The 24,570-nt window shown below is 37.6% G+C and overlaps 2 pseudogenes across 1 annotated transcript; one reads left to right on the plus strand and one right to left on the minus strand.

Moving 5' to 3' along the window:
* The first annotated feature begins 1,188 nt into the window (after positions 1-1,188).
* LOC149146250 (pentatricopeptide repeat-containing protein At3g20730 pseudogene) lies at positions 1,189-8,291 on the plus strand (annotated as a pseudogene). Its single transcript, XR_016264534.1, has 2 exons — positions 1,189-1,434; positions 7,095-8,291. The product of XR_016264534.1 is annotated as a pentatricopeptide repeat-containing protein At3g20730 pseudogene (transcript).
* Positions 8,292-23,453: 15,162 nt separating this feature from the next.
* On the minus strand, positions 23,454-23,819 carry LOC149146251 (DEAD-box ATP-dependent RNA helicase 15 pseudogene; annotated as a pseudogene).
* Between the last annotated feature and the right edge of the window lie 751 nt (positions 23,820-24,570).

The raw sequence follows: 24,570 nt of genomic DNA on the forward strand, positions 1-24,570 counted from the left end.
ACAAATAATAGTAAGTCACGCAGTTTTTCATGTGGAAAAAGAAGGGCGGTGTTACTGCAGAAGATCATGTACTTCCTGCAACAACACAAAACCGAAATGAAAGCAAAGGTGAGGCGGATGACACGAAGTCCAACAGCAGAGATGACAGTAAGCGAGGTAGATGAGATGATGATGAAGAATGGTGGCATTGGCATTGAAAATAGTATAACTTCAGATTCACAATGTGAGGTTAATTACGCAGCAGCAGAGACAGAGACTGACGATGATGATGGTGATTTGATATCAGAGTTTAGCCAAATGAGCTTCGGACGATCCGACACTAGTAGTTCCAGTTCGGACATCGACTCCGATCATGTTTGAGTAGCTTAGATTACCATATTAATACATTTTAATGATTTGGATGTCAGATTTTCGTACGAGTCATATGTTAATACAATCTAATTCACCTGTGTATCCAGTTCTCATGCCAACCAATTAAGGAATCAGTATTGCTCTTCCTCGCAGACTGAAATTTGTAGGTGAGGTGCAAGAAAGAGTCAAAAGCGAAAACGCTTGCGGTGTCTGCAAATTAGGGTTGGCACCTTATTTCGTTTTGCAACAGGGTGCAAAGAAACATTGATATAATGGAACAAAATTCTAATCACAGAATATGAGTGTAATTGAAACTTTGTAATTCTTTTCATTACCATATCATACATATGAAAATCACATACTAAATTAGCGCTGGACAGTGCTCATTCTTCTCGTTACCATACACACAGATAATATGCCCACGAGTGATCTGTTGACACACCTATCTGCAAAATTTCGCAAACCATTGCCCGTACAAATTAATCATTTTCTTAAATCAATAAAAGAACAAAAAACTGAACTAAAAAAAAAAGAGTTGAAAAAACAAATTAGTAGTCAAACCACGCAGAGGAATTTCCTGGTTTCCGTCGATTCCGGCTCCGGCCATCGGCAATTCCTCCGCCCTCCGCGAGTTCCGCCACCTTTCCACGTGGTCTGACAGAATTGCCCGATTTCCATCGCATTCTTGCCACCGAAAGTTAATGCAGGTTTCAATTCGAATTTTCTGCAGACCGTCGGCTGCTCCCTGACCAATTCGGCACTCCCCTGCAGCTCACCAGAAAATTCCTCTACCTTGTTAGACTACTCCCTTTTCATTACCGGCATATCTCTGATCCTCTTCTCTCAGATAAAGCAGCGGACATCATTGCTTGTGGGTAGACAGTTTCACCCTCATATTTTTAAAAAAATAAACACTCATAAAGCACATGCCTCTACGAAGGCTATAACTGTAACGGACGACCTGGATGTGGGAACACTTTACCAACAAGGTCGATGGAAGGAGGCACTACTCATATTGCAAGTTAAAGACATAAGCATAGAGAGATGGACTTACATTTATATGTTGCAGGGCTGCATTGAAAGGTGTTGGGTATTTTTGAATGGGAAAATACCAAAACCAATCAAGCAAATACCACAGAGCCAATGCTCTGTTCCATTTCTTCCACGACCTTTGCACAGCGAAGCTATTAAAAGCGAAATGACTCATAACAGTTCATTACACAGCGTAAAACATTTTCTATTGCTTAAAAACAAAAACTGTTACAACTTTCATCCTCTACGCAGAGAGGGATTCACTGGAGAGACTCTGTCTCTCTCTCTCACTTCTGGTCTTCCACTGCTGGGGGTATTACAAAACCAATCTCATGCTATCTCTTGCTTTTGTGATGAGCAAGCAATACAATACATCCCTGTTTTCAAATTCTTTTCGCACTGCGGTGCGTTCTATTCATTCCAATGATATCTCGCACTGCTGTGCGTTCATTACAAATCCATGAGCTTTCGCACTGCTGTGCGTTTAAAACAAACAAAACAAAAAAAAAACTAACCCACACCACTGTGCGCTGCCGCAGTCACAATACACAACAAAAGAAGAAAAAAAAACTACATAACCATTTCCGCACACGGGCTTACATAGCCATATATAAAAAACATATAAAAAATGGCCCATAACCATATTAAATGGCCTCACCAAATTCTACGTAAAAAAAATAACATATGGGACGTATGCCCATTACCACATTAAAAGCCGCCACCTAATTCTACGTAGAAGCATTAAAACCATGACGTTTCCTCCACGGCGGTCAACCACAAAACGACACAAAAAAATTTCATTTTGATGCGGGCGGGGTCGGCTGACGTCACTTCAGTGCCACGTGTCGCCACCTCATTCGTCGGGCCCGGTCATTAAAGTTCGTGCAGCTTCGCGCAGATCCGAGCCTCCTGACCCGATCCAACGCAATTCGCTCGCCAAGGTCGCGCAAACAAAACGACCTTTAGCGTCCGGGGAGAGGGCGGATTTGGAGTTGTACAGGGGACGCGTGGCGCACCCTAATTGTGTCGGGTCCCCTCCGGCAGATACAGCCTTTTGCCAAAGGCGGTGCGGGGAGACCGGGGCGGTTTTCAAAAAAACCACCGCGCTGTTGAAATTACAAATTTAACACTCCCCTTTAATTTCAACTGCTGGGCATCCAATCATACCCAAACACTTCCTCTCGTAGAGGGATTCCTCAGTACTGCTGTTACAAAGATATCTTCCTCACATAGAGGGATTCACCAACTGCTTCTGATGCAGTTCACAAACAAACAAAGTTGTCTTCCTCTTGATAGAGGGATTAACCTGAAACTGTGCTTAAGAGCACCTTCCTCATGACAGAGGGATTCACCATGTGACTGTGCTTAAGAGCACCTTCCTCATGACAGAGGGATTCACCATGTGACTGTGCTTAAGAGCACCTTCCTCATGATAGAGGGGTTCACCATTACAATGTGCTGAAGAGCACCTTCCTCATGACAGAGGGATTCACCATAACAATGTGCTGAAGAGCACCTTCCTCTTGTCAGAGGGATTCACCTGTGACTATGCTGAAAAGCATCATCCTCTTGATAGAGGGATTTACCATGTGTATGCTAAAAAGCATCTTCCTCTTGACAGAGGGATTCACCAAATGACTGCTTCAAATGCAGTTCCAAAACAAACAATCATTGCACTGCTGTGTGTGCAAACTCATTACAATGTTCTTTTATGCTGATGCATATTCTCTGCTGCATTGTTGTGCCATCTTCCTTGCTGCGTCTACCCCACACTGCTGTGTCTACACTTGCACTGTTTGTGCACTTTTCAAAGACAAATACTCTGTCTTTTCTGGAACAATTACACTGTCCCAACTTACAAATTTACACTGCTGTGTGTAAATGTTTCTTACATTCACTGCTGTTGCATATGTTGCATTTCAATTCAATGAACAACACATTCATTACAGTTACATATACTGCTGTAAAGAAAAAAATTCTTTTACATGTGCTGCTGTCCATTACCTTTCATTTCTTCAACAAAACTTCATGTTGCTGCATTTTCTTATTTGCATTGTTGTGTGCTTCTCCTTCTTGCCATCATGCTGTTGTCCATAACTTCTTGCTGCTGCGTTGCCTCTGCAATTTGCACTGTGGCTGCCTTTTGTTTCATCATACTGCTGTGTGCCCATACACTAACTCTTTACTCTCCATTACTTGCACATAGAGAGAAATCATCCTCACGTTGTTTTGCGCTGCATTCTCCACACAACAACAAAAAAAATAAACACGGGCTGCTGCCTTTTCTTTTTACACCCTTGCTTCACACAATCTTCATCTTCATTTTTTTTATTTTCATAATGCACTGTTGTGCAATTCCTTTCATTTTTTTGCTGCCACACATTATCATTCACCCATGTGCATTAAAAATCTGTTGTCCCTGTTTTTCTTTATGCATTTCTTTGCATGCTGCATTGCATATGAAGAAAAACATTACATTTTTTTTTTTACTGCTGTGTATTGTACTCACTCTGCTGTGAGTGTGTTCTCTCACAATACATAGAAGGAAACTACCTTCCATTGCTATGCATTTCAATGCATGTGCTCCATAACAAAAAAAGATTTCAAACTGTTGTTTTATGTTTTGTCCTCCCACTGCTGTGAGGGTCTCCATGCTCTGCATACTTTTCTTCTTGCGCTGCTGCTCTTTACATTTGAGCGCTGCCCCCATTTCTTTTCTGCTGTTATAGCATATTTAACTTCATATTTTTCCCTTATAAAAGGTCTTCATCAAGGAGTGACTGTTAATACAGTTCAACAATAAAAAAAGATTACAAGCTCCCCTTTAGTGTATGCTTGTCTTCTTTTGGCAGATTCTTCTCAAAATAAATTTAGATCAGTTGGGGAGTTCAAGGGGCTTTCACACTGTATTACCTTCCTTCTCCATACTTTTGTAACTTTCTTCTTTTGCATGGGTCTAGCTTGTGTAAGAGCCCATGTCAAGTTACAATCTCGTGCCATATGCCCAACGTTATGACACTTGAAACATTCAACATTGTTCATGAATAACATTTCATGATTTCTTCTAAAATTGTTTCTTGGAGATTTTCGGAGACCACAACATTTATCTTTATGAAATGCTCTACAGTCTTTTGCCATATGACCAAAGTTTGAGCAAGCATAACAATAACCTTAAAATGAACTTTGGTACCTGGCAGATGGAGGTTTCATTGATGTACTTCTGAAGCCTTGCTGCCTTGAGATCCTTTGATGATCACCATTGCCTCTTGCCTTTTTGACATTAGCTACATTTCTTCTTGGAGCTGGTTTTCTACTTGGAGCAGGATTTCTTCTATTGCTGCCTTCATTTTTCTCCTTGCCTTTGCTGGAACTAGGAGCATCACACCTTCTTTCTGGCTTCTTCACATCTCCTTTGCTTAAAGCATCCTCATCCTTGTTTGAGGGTTCACCTACATACCCAAGTCCTGATTTATCAGATGGAGATCTATGATAGCTGAGCATGTCATCCAAAGCTTGAGAGCTCTTCATCATTTTGTTCATCCCTTCAACCTTCTTCCTTAGAAGGACAATCTCTTCTTCTAGCTTTTCACATACATCATTTCTCTTTGCTAGTTGTCCCTCAATTTCTTCCTTGCTACGAGTAGCTTCAGCTGCTACTATTTTGAAGGAGATAATATCTGTCTTCATTTTGGAGATTTCTTCATCTTTTGCTTGACTGCTCTTCATTTTCTTTTCAGCTCCTTGTGCCTGCTTCCTGGCTTCTTGTAGTTCGGACTTAAGGGAGGAGACCTCTACCTTGTACTGTCCAATCTCTTCCACAAGCTTATTCACTCTCTTGTGTCTTTGTTCAAGTTGACTTGTCAAGGCATCTGCCTGCTTCTTTGCACTATTCAGCTGATTTGTCATGGATATGACTTCTTCATGATGTTTCTTCTTGCATTGGTCAAGCTCCTTCTTAAGCTTGGCAAGCCCTTCATCCCTTTCTTTTACCTGAAGTTTGATGAGGTCAAGCTTCTCATTCTCAGCTTCTATGATGGGTTCATAACTTTCTTCTTCCCTGATGGTCATGGTCAGTGTTCCCTTTGCATGAAGGTCATGCAGTCTGTCCCATATATCCTTTGCTGATGTATATTTTCTTAGATTCCTCTTCACTGAATCAGGCAGTCCATCCAAGATAGTCTTTGCTGCTTGTGCATCATACTCCATGGATTCTTTATCCATCTTACTATCATCAATCACTGATTCCCAGACTTCAATCCCCTCAGACATTAGGAAAGCCCTCATCATTATTTCCCATACATCAAAGTTTCCATCAAACTTTGGGGTTTCAAATAAAATGTATTCAAATGGATTGCCTTCTATTTTAGTAGAGGAGGGAGACACATTTTTAGCAGGCTTGGAGGCTTTCTTCTTTGACCTTGCCATTCTTATCTAGGCTATAAATACTTGACTGTGTTTTCTTTTAAATCACTCACTGTTCCTTCAACAGTGACACAAAGGAAAGCTTGAGGAAAACCTTAATCCTTTTCGCTGAGGCTTCACACTGCTGGAGAGGTTTGACTGCTGCAACAACACCTTCCTTCAGCTTCTTTAACTTCTTTAAAGAGCCTGGTCCTGCTCTGATACCACTATTGGGTATTTTTGAATGGGAAAATACCAAAACCAATCAAGCAAATACCACAGAGCCAATGCTCTGTTCCATTTCTTCCACGACCTTTGCACAGCGAAGCTATTAAAAGCAAAATGACTCATAACAGTTCATTACACAGCATAAAACATTTTCTATTGCTTAAAAACAAAAACTGTTACAACTTTCATCCTCTACGCAGAGAGGGATTCACTGGAGAGACTCTGTCTCTCTCTCTCACTTCTGGTCTTCCACTGTTGGGGGTATTACAAAACCAATCTCATGCTATCTCTTGCTTTTGTGATGAGCAAGCAATACAATACATCCCTGTTTTCAAATTCTTTTCGCACTGCGGTGCATTCTATTCATTCCAATGATATCTCGCACTGCTGTGCGTTCATTACAAATCCATGAGCTCTCGCACTGCTGTGCGTTTAAAACAAACAAAACAAAAAAAAAACTAACCCACACCACTGTGCGCTGCCGCAGTCACAATACACAACAAAAGAAGAAAAAAAAACTACATAACCATTTCCGCACACGGGCTTACATAGCCATATATAAAAAACATATAAAAAATGGCCCATAACCATATTAAATGGCCTCACCAAATTCTACGTAAAAAAAATAACATATGGGACGTATGCCCATTACCACATTAAAAGCCGCCACCTAATTCTACGTAGAAGCATTAAAACCATGTCGTTTCCTCCACGGCGGTCAACCACAAAACGACACAAAAAAAAATTTCATTTTGACGCGGGCGGGGTCGGTTGACGTCACTTCAGTGCCACGTGTCGCCACCTCATTCGTCGGGCCCGGTCATTAAAGTCCGCGCAGCTTCGCGCAGATCCGAGCCTCCTGACCCGATCCAACGCAATTCGCTCGCCAAGGTCGCGCAAACAAAACGACCTTTAGCGTCCGGGGAGAGGGCGGATTTGGAGTTGTACAGGGGACGCGTGGCGCATCCTGATTGTGTCGGGTCCCCTCCGGCAGATACAGCCTTTTGCCAAAGGCGGTGCGGGGAGATCGGGGCGGTTTTCAAAAAACCACCGCGCTGTTGAAATTACAAATTTAACAAAAGGAAGGCTTTATCAGAGGGCAAACGAATCCACGCTCACATGAACCAGAGGGGGGAATTCATGGCAGACACGTTTCTGTGAAACACACTTTTGAACATGTATATCAAATGCGGGAGCGTGGTGGATGCTCGCAGAATTTTCGACCAAATGGCAAAGCAGGAACGGGATGTGTGTTCTTGGACTGCCATGATCGCAGCTTACTCGAGGCACGGGCCTGCACAGGAGGCACTCGCACTCTTCCACCAAATGAAGGGGCAGGGCGCCCGGCCGAATCAATTCACGTTTTCCAGTGTTCTTCCCGCATGTGCCAACCTGGGGTATCTGGAGCAGAGTATAGAGATCCATTATGAGATAATAAGAAGTGGACTTCAATCCGATGTTGTTGTAGCAAACGCCCTACTAGACATGTATGCCAAATGCAGCAGTTTAGATAAAGTCCGCGAATTGTTTGACAAAATGCGTCAAAGAATTGTGGTGTCTTGGAATGCAATGATTGCAGGATATGCATAGAATGGGCTGGTTGACGAAGCCCACGAGCTCTTTAAGCAGATGTCGTGTCGAGATTTGGTATCTTGGAATACCGTGATGGCGGGCTTTGTGCAGAAATGCGTCAACCGGATGTAGTGTCATGGAATACGATAATCACGGGATTTGCGCAGATTGGGCTTGTTGATGAGTCCTTCAAGCTTTTTAAGAGTATGTACCGGCCAAACATTGTTTCATGGAATGCCATGCTTGCAGGGTTTGCGGAGAACGGGTTTATTGATAAGCCTACATGCTCTTTCGGAAGATGCCTCACAAGAAAGTCTTATTGTGGACAACGATGATGGCGGGATTTGTGCAGAATGGGCACGGCGAAGAATCTTTGAGGCTCTTTCATCAAATGGAATTGGCCGGGGTAAAGCCAGGCTCGTATGGCCTTCGCTAGTATTTTTCCAGTGTGTGCTAACTTTGGGGTTCTAGAACAGGGCATGGAAATCCATGAGAAGATAATTAGGACTGGTTTCCAGTCTCACTTAGTGGTGGTGAATGCTCTTATTGACATGTATGCCAAATGTGGTAATCTTTGGAAGGGACGTGAACTATTCGACAATATGCATGAACGAAATGTCGTTACGTGGTCAACAATAGTTGCAGGATATGCCATCAATGGCTTTGGAAGGGAGGCCCTCAAACTATAGTCCGTTAATTACTATTCATGACATTAAGGTTTCTGCTCAAATGTGCTTTGAACAACAATGTTTCTCAGCTGCAGGTGCTTAGGGATTCTAGATTGTTAATCAATTGGATGAATGGCAGAGGACAGCTGCACAAGATTTCTTTACACTTTGGGTGATCATTTAAAATAAGTTGCAAATTCATTTCAGCCTGTTACTGACACTCATGTCTTTAGAGACCAAAATATGACAACAGCCGCATCATCAAAGAGGGACTACAAGTAGTTGCAGGGAAAATTATAATCAAAAAGAATAGGAATGGAGTCATATCTGTCTCTGAATCTAATTTTTAATAGCGTTCTGCATGAAAAGATCTTGATGTGGTTCAATCATATTGTTCTGGAGTGCTTTAGATTTCTCTTTGTGCTAATTAAATGGTTTTGTATGCACAAACCTGCGTGGCTTAATAATCTTTTTAGATCTTTAAAGATTTACAAGGCAGGAGTAGTTTACTCTTTTTTAATCTTTTATGGGCTACTCAGATGTCTGAAAGTGCAGTCACCTATGAAATATGTAATTTCCTTCTTGGAATGAAATGACAATTTTTTCTTGAAAAAGATTGAGGTTTGGAAGAAAAAACTTAATCATGAGAGAGTAACCTTCAAATGCAAGAGGGTGCATTGAATAAGAATCCTCGTGAAAGGAAGATCAAAATGCAATCTACATGGTGGAAGGATGTTAAAGGGCAGCATCACTTGATAGAAGTGGCAGACTAAACAATCGCTGATGTACAAAAAGAAAATGAACCATCTAACAATAATACTTGCTCTGGGAAAGCAGGGTGAAAAGGGCACCACACTCAAACGGGAGCCTGGGAAGAGAGACTTTTTTCCAGATAAATCAGATGCAATGTTCAGGGCCAGAGGTCATCCAGATGCATATAGACATGAGCGATCACACAAACAAAAAAGAACCCTTTCAGCAGAGAGGTGATTTATAAACCCCAGGGACTTGAGATCTAGTAAAAGATACTAAGATTTAGTTTCATCTCATTGTATATTGCCCAAGAAATATGTTGGGGCATTAGGTATGTTACCTTTATTCTATTTTAAGAGAAAAGTGGATTAGTAATTTTGTTCATGTTAGAAGACAACATATACAAAATCTTTAAAACAATGGGCTAATATAAAACACAAGATATGTATGCTGACCCTATTTCATTTTAATATTTGATTTATTGCAATGTCATCATAAAAAAGGGCACTGATCAATTATTAGTCCATCCAAAAAGGTAACAAAATTCTGCGAGGCATTCCATATATGGCTCTTTCAATAACATACAGTTATAAATAAACAATAACATACAGAACATAAACTAGCAAGGAGTTCCTTTGAAACAAATATATACAAAGCGAAAGCTTGGCATTTTCATCTTACGTGTTGATGAAGGCCTTCTGATTAAATACATACAAGGCCCATTTGACATTATAGAGACAAGGAAGGCCCTCCAATGACAGTCCTCTTCTTAGACAAGTCAAATTGTATGCCCAGATGTCGAATGCTGAGGATCGTGCAATTTCAAACCTGAACCTTGATCGGCATCTTTTGCATGTTATAGTACTCTAGGTTATAAGTTGAGAATTTATTGGCTGCAATCCACTGATCAATATTTATTGCAATTCTTACTTTTACATTTTTTGATACTCCAAGCCATCTCCATTTCGTACTTCTTGAGAAATGCGATCTCACAAACTGTTCGAAATTGTGTGGAGGATGGCAGAGGATATGAATACCTCTGTCAAAGTAACTAAAGACTGGTACATCCAACTTTTATTGCACATTGATTACGTGTTCATGATTTGCTACATTAGCCTGTCCTTGCAGACGAAGAGCCATTTCAGCTGCTGCCATTGCTACCTGCAACATAAAAAGGAAATAATTAAAGACCACATTGATCATAGAAAGGAGATGCTGACAAACGTGATGACTTTTAAGAGCTTCAAAGAATATTCTTCATCCTCGCTATTAATTATAGTTTATACCAAACTCCCAATCAAATTTACCCAACTTATCCTAATAAAGTTTGACATTTAACAGATTCCCTTCAAATCTCATAAAGCTTTTATCATGATATACATCCATATAGTAGTTTACCTGTCTCTTCTTCTTCACTATATAATACTCAATGCACGAGCCATGATGTAACATGGCAAGAGAAATCCAACAACTCAAAGAATGAAAAGCTGTTTGACTTTAAACGGAAGAATCCCATGTTTAATTCGAGTGTAGAGGTATATAAGAAGGAAATAGTAATAACTGTGGAGAGGAAATTGAAGAGAATAAAACAGGCATTTTCAAATCAAAATATCATCAGGAAAATCAACCAGTCCTTAAAATGAGTCCTTAAAGTGAAAAAAGTTGTTGTATCCTCATCTCCTCCAGAACTAGTTATGGCAAGTGCATGTCGTAAAAGCAGAAGAGCCATGAGCTGCCACAGAAAATTAGACAGAGAGTTATTCACAAACAATATCTGAAGGATGTAAATGAAGTAAAAAAGTCATTAACACTACAAGGCTTTCTAGTGAGCTACAAGGCTACTCTGCACGCCTTCAAGATCTGAAGGATATAAATGAAGTAAAAAAATCATTAACACTACAAGCCTTTCCAGTGAGCTACAAATTATGATTTATCTTTTCATCTAAGGATTTCAGTTTATTAACAAATAAGAACATTAATGGTTTTTTAAAAACTGAATGAATTGCAACTTTGAATGAAAAAGTGCAGATGATGAAGAAAGGAGATGGATTGTGCATTTAAACACAATGTGGCAATCTGGGGTCTTGTCTTGGTTGGTGGTCTGTCAAGGTTTACATTTGAAGGCTAAGCTCGTTAAGTCTAGCTTCAGAGATGCATATTGTCCACAATGTGGCATCACTGAAATGGCTCGGCATATTTGTGAAAGAAGGAAAAATAACCTTAACAATAATCCCAAAAACAGAGGAAATGGGTGAATAAAACCTAAGAGATATCTACCGATTTCAGCTAGACTTCTGATCCAATTTCCCCTAAATCCAACTTTGACACAAATTATCAGCCACTAGATAACTCCAAGAATTAGACTAACAGTTCCTGAGCTCTTAGACTTATAGGGAAGATTGATAGATATGGTAACACAGCCAACACTTGAGGCAACACCTTCCTCTAGAGCCAAATTCCTAGACACAAATCCAATACACAGACCATGCAATTGGTGCCAACAAATAGCCCAATGAGAAGATTTAAACATACTAGAGATATGATACCTGTCAGATCGAGGCCGCCAGGATGTCCAATGCAGTCACCTGCTCTCTAAAATCCCACAGGGAATACACACTATAACTCTAAGCTCTTCCAATTCTGGAGCATGGGTAAATGCTCACATGCTGCTAGTATTAAAATGCATCCTTTGAGCTCCCGTATCCAAGCAAGGATAATGATGCTTTCATTGCTTGCTCATGTGATATTTGATGTTGATGGGTTTAAATGCCAATCCAAGGGGATACACAAGGAATAAAATAGGCGATGCTACCCCTATTTTTCAAGACTACACTAAGCTCTAAAATCGTGGTTACATTAGCCCATTAATCACAATTAAATTGAGGCTCCCCTTAGCATGGAAAGAGGAGATTTCCTGAAAGAACTTGTCTCCCTTTTAGTCCCAGTAATGCTGATTGCCAACTTCTTGTCCATTGGAGTCACTTTGCCAATCATGGCTCTAATGATGACCATAGAATTCCCTACTATGTTCAAAGATCTGATCTCCTCTTCCTTGGCTATGAGGATGCCTCGCAATAGGCCCCATAGAATTCCCTACTATGTTCAAAGATCTGATCTCCTCTTCCTTGGCTATGAGGATGCCTCACAATAGGCCCCTACCTAGTTATTGATGGAATGTTCTAGGCCCCACACATATAAAGCCACCATATCTATTCTAGGATTGAGGATAATCCCCCCTCACCTGCCACCCTTGAAAGATAGATATTCGTTGTTGCTAAATGGTGTATGTTTATGAATCGGTTGCAAAATATTTTTGAATATGATGGACCAAAGTTCTAAACACAATATAATATGATACACAATTATTAGAGAGATAGCGTTGAATATGATAGAAATTTTTGGAAATTTGAAATTGTTATTTCACATCATACATGGCATGCTGTAATTATTTTCATGTTAATAAATATAAATATAATTATGTTTATGCTAAATCAATACCCTATATATATATATATTTAAATCTATGAGAGGAAAAGGGTAAGCTTATTCCTCCAACCCTGTATAACATCTTCCAAGCTTGGGTTTGCTATGATGAAAATGTCTGTATTTGATCCCACTGCTATTGAGACTGGATACTAATGACATTAGTCATGCTAGAAGTATTTTTTAATTCTGGCATCAATTTGATCGTTTTTATTCACTTACAGGAACTTAGGGGTGTAGGTTGCGGGTGCTTTGTGATGGGTTATGCTACCTATCATAATATCTTCCCATATGGGCTCTAGCTGAATATCGTCATCATGTTCTGCAATCATAATGTATATGTTTGTCATATCTGTCATATTTCTCAAAGGTAAGTTTTTGGCTATAAACTGAATTTTGAGGGAGGTTAGAATTATCTCTAAGCATCTGAAATAAGATGGTTTACTAGTTTGTAATATTTAATGATTGTAATACAATCTTGCATATGTAATACGCTGGTAAGATAGCGTTTGCTATGCAATCATTGCATGAATGAAATACCTGTTTATGTCTCTCTGAAATAGTAATTAACTTTCTATGGCTTGGACTATCATTGAAACGGTTTTATCATTAATCATGCTTGTGGTGTTAATATTTATATTGCTTAGATCATGATGGAAGAAATTGTGTTACCCATAATGCTTATGGTTTTTGTTCACCACTAATTTCACTTTCTCACAAATAGTTTGAGAATGAAAAACAAAATTAGTGTTGCCCTTGATTCTTCTTGCTTTGCTCTCTCTTAATTGTTTTCATTCCTTATTATGAGAAAAATGGTTGAAATATAAATAGAATCCATATATGATGCACTTTCTTAATCCTGTCATGAAACTTTTGGTATCTTGTAAAACATAAGATCTGATAACTATCGCATCATATTAAAATTGTTAACAATATGGACAGCATTAGACAAATTGATTTTCAGGTTTCTAAAGATCAAAGAAAGGATTTGATTACATTCAACAGTAACTGAATTTTTTATTTTGAATGGAAAATCTAATTTGACAATAACAAAGTCAGATTTATATTTTTGAAGTTCTTTAATAAAATTTTTGCCATCTTGGTTCGGTCATATGGAATCAGGCATGGGAAAACCAGGCAATTATCCATAAACATAGTTTCTAGGTTATGGGAAATGGGTACAAGGCCCTTTTTGGGAAGATGCATAGCAACAAAAGACAAACCTTGATAGGGATCAATTCAAACAGATCAAGAACGGAATGCAAAAGAGCGGCAAAAGCATGGTTTTCCATTAATGGAAACCCAACACTGGAAGTGAACGGTGGAGAGAATGGATCGATGAGAAAGAGTCGGAGCCCCAATCAACCCTCAGGTGTGGCAAGAACTTTCGAGTGAACTCAAAAAAAGAAAAATTCTCTACGCCACTTCAGAGGACAAGATTAGATGGGGGAAAACCCAGCTGGGCACTTCAATATAAAGGAAGCTTACATATACATTGCTCTCCATGACCAACTTCAACCAGAGCTTAAATGGAAATCGTTGTGGGAAAGGAAACACTGGCCAAAAATCTCACTGGCTCTGTTAAAAGAGCAATTGCTTCTCACGCCCTGTGGTGGCAAATTTGCAGTTCCAATGCCTCTTTACTATCCTATGCAAATATCATATTTGGAACATACTTTGCCCCGTTTGCCCCCTAGAACAGGTTCTCAAACTTCAGATAAATCTTCTACATTTGCGTGCAACCAATCACCTACAAGAAAAGCATGCACCTTCTTATTAACCTCAATCCAACTGCGTCCAGGTGCCTTTTTAATGCCTCTGTCTTTCATTCTCTAGGGTACCTTTCTCATGTCTGCCCACCTACCAGTAGCATCATAGATGTTTGAAAGCAGCACATAAGGTGCCGAATTCGAAGGGTCTAGTTTAAAAATGTGTTGTGCTACACATTCTGCCACCTCTATATTGTTATGAATGCTACAAGCACCGAGCAAACAACTCCAAACAAAAGCATCAGGTTCTATTGGCATTTTCTCGATCAAGTCTAGCGCTTCATCAAGATGCCCAGCACGTCCGAGAAGGTCAACCATGCATCTGTAGTGTTCAATTGAAGGTGTTATATGATAGTGATTGCTCATATGATTGAAGTATCCATAGCCCTCATCCATTGGACCTGCATGGCTGCAGGCAGACAATACCCCGACTAAGGTAACAGCATTTGGGCCTATGCCATAATGTAACATCTCCTCAAAGAGTTTGAGGGCCTCCCTTCCAAAGCCATTGATGGAATATCCTGCAACTATTGTTGACCACGTAACCACATTTCATTCATGCATATTGTCAAATAGTTCACGTGCCTTCCAAAGGTTACCACATTTGGCATACATGCCAATGAGAGCATTCACCACCACTAAGTGAGACTGGAAACCAGTCCTAATTATTTTCTCATGGATTTCCATGCCCTGTTCCAGAACCCCAAAGTTGGCACATGCTGGAAGAATACCAGCGAAGGCTATAGAGTCCGGCTTTACCGCGGCCAATTCCATTTGATGAAAGAGCCTCAAAGCTTCTTTGTCGTGCCCATTCTGCACAAATCCAGCCATCATCATTGTCCACGATAAGACTTTCTTCTGAGGCATCTTCCGAAAGAGCATGTAGGCTTCATCAATAAACCCATTCTGTGCAAACCCTGCAAGCATGGCATTCCATGAAACAATGTTTGGCCGGTACATACTCTTAAAAAGCTTGAAAGACTCATCAACAAGCCCAATCTGCGCAAATCTCGTGATCATCGTATTCCATGACACTACATCCGGTTGACGCATTTCTTTAAAGAGTCCTAGAGCCTCATAAACGAACCCATTCTGCACAAAGCCCGCCATCATGGTATTCCAAGATACCAAATCTCGACACGGCATCTGCTTAAAGAGCTCGTGGGCTTCGTCAACCAGCCCATTCTGTGCATATCCTGCAATCATTGCATTCCAAGACACCACAGTTCTTTGACCCATTTTGTCAAACAATTCGCGAGCTTTCTCTAAACTGCCGCATTTGGCATACATGTCCAGTAGGGCGTTTGCCACAACAACATCGGATTGAAGTCCGCTTCTTATTATCTCATAATGAATCTCTATACTCTGCTCCAGATACCCCAGGTTGGCACATGTGGGAAGAATACTGGAAAACGTGAATTGATTCGGCCGAGCGCCCTACCCCTTCATTTGGTGGAAGAGCGCCAGTGCCTCCTGTGCAGGCCCGTGCCTCGAGTAAGCTGCGATCATGGTAGTCCAAGAACACACATCCCGTTCCTGCTCTCCCATTTGGTCAAAAATTCTGCGAGCATCCACCACGCTCCCGCATTTGATATACATGTTCAAAAGTGTGTTTGACAGAAACGTGTCTGCCATGAATTCCCGCCTTCGGTTCATGTGAGCGTGGATTCGTTTGCCCTCTTATAAAGCCTTCCTTTCAATGCAGCCCTGCAACATATAAATGTAAGTCCATCTCTCTTCGCTTATGTCTTTAACGTGCAATATGAGTAGCGCCTCCTTCCATCGACCTTGTTGGTAAAAGTGTTCCCACATCTAGGTCGTCCATTACAGTTACAGCCTTCATAGAGGCATGTGCTTTAGGAGTGTTTATTGTTTTAAAAATATGAGGGTGAAACCGTCTACCCACAAGCAATGATGTGCGCTGCTTCATGTGGGAGAAGAGGATCAGAGATATGTCGGTAATGAAAAGGGAGTAGTCTAACAAGGCATAGGAATTTTCTGCTGCGCTAGTGAGCTGTAGGGGAGTGTTGATTCGAATTGGTCAGGGAGCAGCCGGCGGTTTGCAGAAACTTCGAATTGAAACTTGCATTAACTCTTCAAGGCAAAAATGTGATGGAAATCGGGCAATTCTATCCTACCATGATTCTACCATGATTTTAATGTGGAAAGGTGGCTTAGAGTGATGCGGAAAGGGAAAGGTGGTAGAGGGTGGAGGAATCGCTGATCGCTAGAGCTTGACGTTTTTCCGAGCGGCGATGGAAACAAGGGAATTCCCTTGTTAGACTACTCCAAAAAAAACAATCAAAACTTAGAGTAGGTGGGCCCTTTCCTCCATGGGTGAAACAAATTGAATAAATGAATTAAGAATCCCCTTTGTAACCCATGTTATGCAAGTGTTGATGTGCAAGTTATCTCAGATTCCAAATTTATTTTGCATTAATGATGAAAGATCCCTTGTCATTGACTCTGTGTGTTTGTGATCGGCAAGAGCTAACGAACTTACCATTGGGCATTAAATACCTGGCTACATGCGCCCTCAATAACCCAATAACACAAAGATAGTCGTGTTTTTTATTTATCTAGTTACAGCAACATTATTTTTTATTTATCTAGTCACCACGAGCGTGTGTATTATCGGGCTATCGAAAACACATGTAACCAGGCATTTAATGCCCAATAGTAGGCTCGTTAGCTCTTGCCCTTGTGATCACCACACATACTTATGGAGACTTCAAGAGAACGATGTTTCATGGGAGGGATATAACACTTAGAAATGAGTTAAACGTATACCAAAGTCTCCAAGAATCATTGCGCATTAACACAAGTCTACGGCGATTCCTATTTCCACCACAAATCCCTATTTAATGCGCCCTGACATGTGGGGGCGATAGCGAAATATAAGGCGCGCCGTTTTTTTTTTTCCTCCAGTCATGACGGTGCGCGTTATATTTCGCTATCGCCCCCGCATGTCAAGGCGCATTAAATATGAATTTGTGGTGGAAATAGGAATCGCCCAAATCTACGGGCTGGCAATCATTAACGTTTGTTAAATGTCATAATACATTTATGAAGGCATCCACGTGTGGTATATCTCTGTAATTAATGATATTTTGCTTTAACTATTCCAACTCACCATCTAAGAAGTCCAGGCTACGGATAGTGTTTTAATTTACTTTGATAAAGGGATTATAAACATTATTGTTTTTAGTATTAACCCAAACAAATAAACTCAAGTGAATAATATTAATACAAGACATCATAAATTTTATTGTTTTTAGTATTAATCTCTTGTATTAATATTATTCACTTGGGTTTTTAGTATTAATTTTTTTGGTTTATCTTTTGGGTTTTTAGTATTAATCTTTTTGGTTTATTATCCATTGGGTTAATATTATTTCCTTAGGTTTATAAGCCCTTGTGGTTTTAGTATTAAACCCAAGGGAATATAAACCCAAGGGATTAATCGTAAAAACCCAAGGGATTATAAACCCCGGGTTTTTGCTATTAATCCCTTGTTATTTCTATTGTTATAAATTTATCATTGGTAGATACAAATGAAGACTTTAGCTATATCAACCACATTAATATTTTTAATGTGGTTTGTTAAAATACATTACTATACATCAATGTACTTTAATTAATATATATTAGTGTGCATAACACTAATGTACATACACTAAAGTACATTAATTTACATTTAAATACATTAATATATAATATGTGTAATAATGTACATTTCATATATATAAATGGATATTGTTGTATATAGAAGTTCATATAAATGTATATAAATATTAATGTGTATTTATAAATGTAATTAATATACGCTTATCGAAGTTTATCAACCACATTTATTAATGTGGTTGTGCTAATAGTTACATAATATCAATAGATACAACAAACCAAGATCTACAAAAGTTCCAATGCCATCTAACATGGAAAAAACCAAAAGGATCAGTGAAAATAACACGGGCCACTTAAAACACGAGTCTCCAATAACAAATCAGAAACGGTGCCATAAACAACAAAAGGAAAGGGAAATGTGGGCTCAATAACTAGTTGAAAATATTATAACAACCAGCAAGAAGCTATCCCCAGGTACAAAAAATAGAGACATGAAAGAGGAGCTAGAGAGTATTGAATCTAGTGAAAGCTTAAACAAAGAAGGCTCCGGAGTTGCAAACAGAACCATTGATTGAAGTGATAAAATGGATCACCCAAAGCTGTGAAGATACACCCCTCTTAGAAAAGGAATCTGCTATACAATTTTTCTCTCTGTCTATATGGTTTAAAGTAATATTTTGAAAGAAGTATTTCAATGTCCAAATTTGTTGTAGTCGTTGATGTAAGGAGGGGATAACCATTGAATTCTGCATCCATTCAATAATAAAGCGGGAATCACCAACAATATGAATAGCTCGCATAACCAATAAATTCCACATCCATTTAATAACAGAGTGGGAATCACCGACAATATGAATATCATCAAGAGCTAGCCAATAATATTAACAAAATACTATTACAATAAAAATATTATTATTATCATTTTAGTTAATAATAATTATTAATTGATATTAATTATTATTTAATATTAAATGTAATATTATAAACCCAAAGTATATAAACCCTAAGATAAATATTATGAACACTAAAATAAACATGGTTGACCATGGTTGATTTTCATGGTGAAACAATCCTTGTCAAAATGTGACATTAGACCATGTTTGACCATGTTTGACCATGATTTGTTTTCAAATCGATAGAATCTTTATCACAATACAACATTGCACCATGGTTGCTTCTCATATTGAGACAATATTTGTCACCAAGCGATGTTGGACCATGGTTGACCATGATTGATGTTATAAAACATGGTTGACCATGATCGATATTATAAACCCAAGGGAATAATAAACCCTATGGGATAATAATAAAAACTTAAGGATTCTAAGGGAATAATATTAAACCCTATGAATATGAATTGTTAGATTAATAAACTTGAGGGATTGATATTATAAACCCAAGGGATAAAAATTATAAACCCAAGGTATATAAACACTAAGATAAATATTATAAACCCTTAAATAAACATGGTTGACAATGGTTGATTTCCATATTGAGATATTCATTATCATAATGCAACATTGTACCATGGTTGACCATGCTTAACTATGATTGATTTTCATATCGAGACAATCTTTGTCACAATGCGACATTGGACAATGGTTGACCATCATTGATTTTCATTTTGAGACAATCATTGTCACAATGCAACATTTGACCATGGTTTACCATGATTGATATTATAAACCCAAGGGACTAATATTATAAACTGAAATGTATATAAACCCTAAGATAAATATTATAAACACTAAAATAAATATGGTTGGACATGGTTGACGATGGTTGATTTTCATATTGATACAATCATTTTCACAATGCAATGTTGGACCATGGTTGACCATGTTTAACAATGATTGACCATGATTAACCATGGATGACGATGTTTGATTTTATAGAACATGGTTGAATATGGTTAAGCTTGACCATGATTAGCCACAGTTGATGATGGTTGACCATGATTATCATATTGAAATAATCTATGTCATAATGCGACATTGGACCATGGTTGAAACAATGATTGATTTTCATATTGAGACAATCTTTGTAACAATGTGATGTTGGAGCATGGCTAAACATGATTAGTCATGGTTGACCATGATTAATTTTCTAAAATATGGTTGATGATGATTGAATTTATCAAACATGGTTGACCATGGTTGACCATGATCGATATTATAAACCCAAGGGAATAGTAAACCCTAGCGATCGATAGTATAAACCCAAGAGAACAATAAACCCTAGGGATTAATACTAAAAACCCGAGGAATTATAAACCTAAGGGAACAATATTAAACCCCGGGAATATGAACACTTAGATTAATAAACCGAAGCGTTTGATATTATAAACCCAAGGGATAAAATGGATAAACCCAAGGTATATAAACCCTAAGATAAATATTATAAACCCTAAAATAAACATGGTTAACCATGGTTGATTTCCATATTGAGATAATCCTTATCACATTGCAAATTTGGACCATGGTTGACCATGATTGATTTCCATATCTTGACAATCTTGTCATAATGCGACATTGGACCATGGTTGACCATGGCTGATTTTCATTTTGAGACAATCATTGTCATAATGCGACATTCGGCCATGGTTAACCATGGTTGACCATGATTGATATTATAAACCCAAGGGATTGATATTATAAACCCAAGAGATTGATATTATAAACTTAAGGGAATAATAAAACCAATGGATTAATACTAAAATCCCAAGGGACTAATATTATAAACCCAAGGTATATAAACCCCAATATAAATATTATAAACACTAAAATAAACATGGTTGACTATGATTGACCATGGTTGATTTTCATATTGAGACAATCGTTGTCACAATGCGACATTGGACAATGGTTGACCATGCTTAACCATGGTTGGTTTTCATATCAAGTCAATCTTTGTCAGAATGTGATGTTAGACCATGGTTTACCATGATTGACCATGGATGACAATCTTCAATTTTATAAAACATGGTTGAACATGGTTTTCCAAGGTTGACCATGATTGACCATGGTTGATCATGGTTGACCATGATGATCATATTGAAACAATCTTTTTCATAATACGACATTGGACCATGGTTGAAACAATGACTGATTTTCATATTGAGACAATCCTTGTCACAATGCAATGTAGGAGCATGGTTAACTATGATTAATTTTATAAAATTTGGTTGACGATGGTTGACCCTGATTGAATTTATAAAACATGGTTGACCATGGTTGACCATGATCAGTATCATAAACCCAAAGGAATAATAAACCCTAGGGATCAATATCATAAAACCAAGGGAATAATAAACCCTAGGAATTAATACAAAAACCCCAAGGGATTATAAACCTAAGGGAATAATATTAAGCCCTAGAAATATGAACCCTTAGATTAGTAAACCTAAGAGATTGACATTATAAACCCAAGGGATAAAAATTATAAACCCAAGGTATATAGAATATTGTTGACCATAATTCACCATGATTCACCATGGTTGACCAAGGTTGACCATGGTTGATTTTCATATCGAGACAATCTTTATCACAATATGACGATTGACCATGATTGAGCATGCTTGACTATGACTGACCATGATTGACCATGTTAGACAAAGGATGACTATGAGTGAACAATGTTCACTATCATTGAGTATGGTAAATATATAGTTGATTAACATTAACCATGGTTGACTATTTATACATTGGTTGCAAAGGTTGACTACAAAGGCTAAATATATTTCTCTATGTCAGCATGATGACTCTAGATATGTGTCTATGCTTAATTGTAAGGATGTTAAACATAATGCCTATCAATTATTATGGTTCAACATGATCTTCATGTTCACTATCTTTGACCAAATTGATCATGATTATGATGTGTTAGTGTTTAAATTAATATATTGTTAATGTGTAAATTTATAAATCAATGTAATAATCTATAGTTATTATTATATTATTATAAATTTATTAAAAGTTTAAATAATATTATTAAGTTTAAAATGATATTACGTCAAAATTAACTCATTTTATTATTAATAATTTAGAATTATATTTATTATTTTATTTTATTTTCATTTTTACATTATTTAAACGCGTCAAAATGTTTTAATTAATACTTATTATTATTAATTTTATTTTTATATTTTATTTATTTAATTTTATTTTTATTTTTATTGCTCTGTAATTTGCCACAATCAAAATGTTTACATCACATCACATAATATAACTTAACACCATCACTGAGATGAAAAGAACTTCATATATATATTATAATTCTTTTAAATTAAATTATAACAAATTAATTTGAAAAAAATTTAAAAAATAATAATCTTATCTTTAAAAAATTAATAAAGTAATCAACCACTTGATTACTCGTGTGTGTGTATATATGGGTAACTCATTAGATTAATATGAATTAGTTCCAAGATTTAATGAAATGGTTGATATTATAACCAATAGTATATCCAATAATTTCCAAACTAGATTTAATAATAATTTATTATTTAGTAAGATATAAATTATCTAAAATCATATTAGAAATATGGGGTGTCTCACTTTTGACAAATATCTACTCTTTTAATCTTATTAACTCAAATACTATCTCCCATAGTCATTTATTTAAAAATAATAATAAAAATAAAAATAAATTCTAATAACAAATAATATATCTTTGTAACATCCTCTAATCCAAAGATTTTTCTTTTTAAATTTTTATTTGTAATACATAACTGTACACCAAATATACATTTATTGATATTTTTCCAACATTAAATAAACTCTTCATACAACTATTTTTTAATGTGACTAGCATATTGTCTAATTTGAACCACATAATAACATATTTTTAAAAACATATTGAACGATTGCTATTTTTCATTGAAAACCAATTTTCTTTATACTTTTATAACTTTCTAATTTGAAAAACATATCTATCTCACATAAACATATGACATAATTTTGAAGACATATTAAACTACCCATTTTTAAATGAAAACCTTTTTTCTCTATACTTTCATAACTCTTACACTTGTAACTTTTAAAACAATTTAATGAATTTAATATCTATATTATCAATTATATTATTATCACCACCTACCACTTATATTAAAGATTCAAATATAAAATGCCTTAATGTGTTAAGATAAAAAACAGTTTTCATTGCATTAGAAATGCTAAAAAACCACTGAGTAGTACATTATCTTAATCAAGTCTTAATCATAACGTATGTGCTAGTGTTCTCGAAAAAATTGTCTCTCATTATAACAATTCCCTCCTACACTACATAAATTATCCATTTTCATGAAAATCCACACAACCATAAGATAATTCATAGTTATAAAATTTTGATTATTATAAAATAAGCAGAAATATCCCAAGTAGAAGTACAAGAGAAAATTGTTAATTGAAGTTAGAGGAGGAAAGGTTCTTCTAAATTTAGAAGTGCAATAAATTTGGTAGAAGAACCAGCATATGAAGGTAAGGCATATGAACAGAAAACAAAACTAGACCATGCCAAAACTGAGATGAATGAGAAGGATAATTATTGCAGACACCAGAGCAGATTTCAATGGCTATGATGGCATGTATGTTGATGCTTCTATATGTGCTGGGAGTGCCTTGATATCAACTGCAAAACGTTCTTGAACCTGCTTCAGCACATCCTCCTCTGATGAAGAAGCAGAAGAAACAAAGGTAATTACAAGACCCTTTGTGCCAAACCATCCAGCCCTTCCAACCCTGTGCAAATAAGTATCTGCAGACTCAGGCATGTCATAGTTGATAACAATATTAACTCTTTCAATGTCAATTCCCCTGCCTACCAGATCAGTTGCAACCAGAATCCTCTTATTCTCCTCCTTGAAACTTTTGCATCTCATCAGTCTTTCATCATGCTGCATTCCAGAATGAACGCAGGTACAAGGAAAGCTGCACCCCATGTTATAGACATTTTTGTGCCTTACAACATTGAGCATGAAATGTCCATAATCTAAGGGATCCAAAGTCCCTAAACATGTTGTTCCTACCGCTAGAGGAACAAGGCTAACAAACCACAGCAATTCACAGAAGTTCTCCACCAAAAAACTACTCAAAACAAGTCAATTCAGGATCATTTCAGTGGCTACACTAGCTGTTTGCGCTGAATGTCAAAGCCAACACTGGCTACCTGCATTGAATGTCAACTGGAACACTGGCTACCTGCGCTGAACGAGAATGGACAAGTGGCAGGCTCATTTCTCAAGGTGTCAAAACCCAGGAAGCTTCCAAAATGACACTTGCCTCAGGGAATTCGACTGGTGATGAGTAAGAGGTTCCAAATCTCCAAGTGGAAGCAAGAACCTCCAAGTGGACTCAAGAACTGACAGAGGGAGAGGACACTAGTCAGATCTCAAGCTGACTCATCCTCTCTCCAAACATCTATATATGGATCTCTCCTCCATGAGATCTAGGAGGCTGGAATTTTGTTATTGCAAAGAATTGCTATTGGTTTGAGATTGGAATCATTGGGTGCTTAATGCTTTGAAAGGGGGTGAAGATAGGAATTCCATTTGCTGGGAAGGAGATGCTGGATTGGAGCCCTCTGGGTTGTATCTCTTCCTGAACCTTGTTATTCATCAATAAAGCTATCTTGGTTTCTCCTATATACTGGTGTATTTTTGATGTATGAATGCATTAGTATGTTTAGTTTAC

Source organism: Pinus tabuliformis, chromosome X (assembly GCF_031772625.1).
Source record: "Pinus tabuliformis cultivar Carrire ecotype Pingquan chromosome X, CPIR1, whole genome shotgun sequence".
NCBI lineage: Eukaryota > Viridiplantae > Streptophyta > Pinopsida > Pinales > Pinaceae > Pinus > Pinus tabuliformis.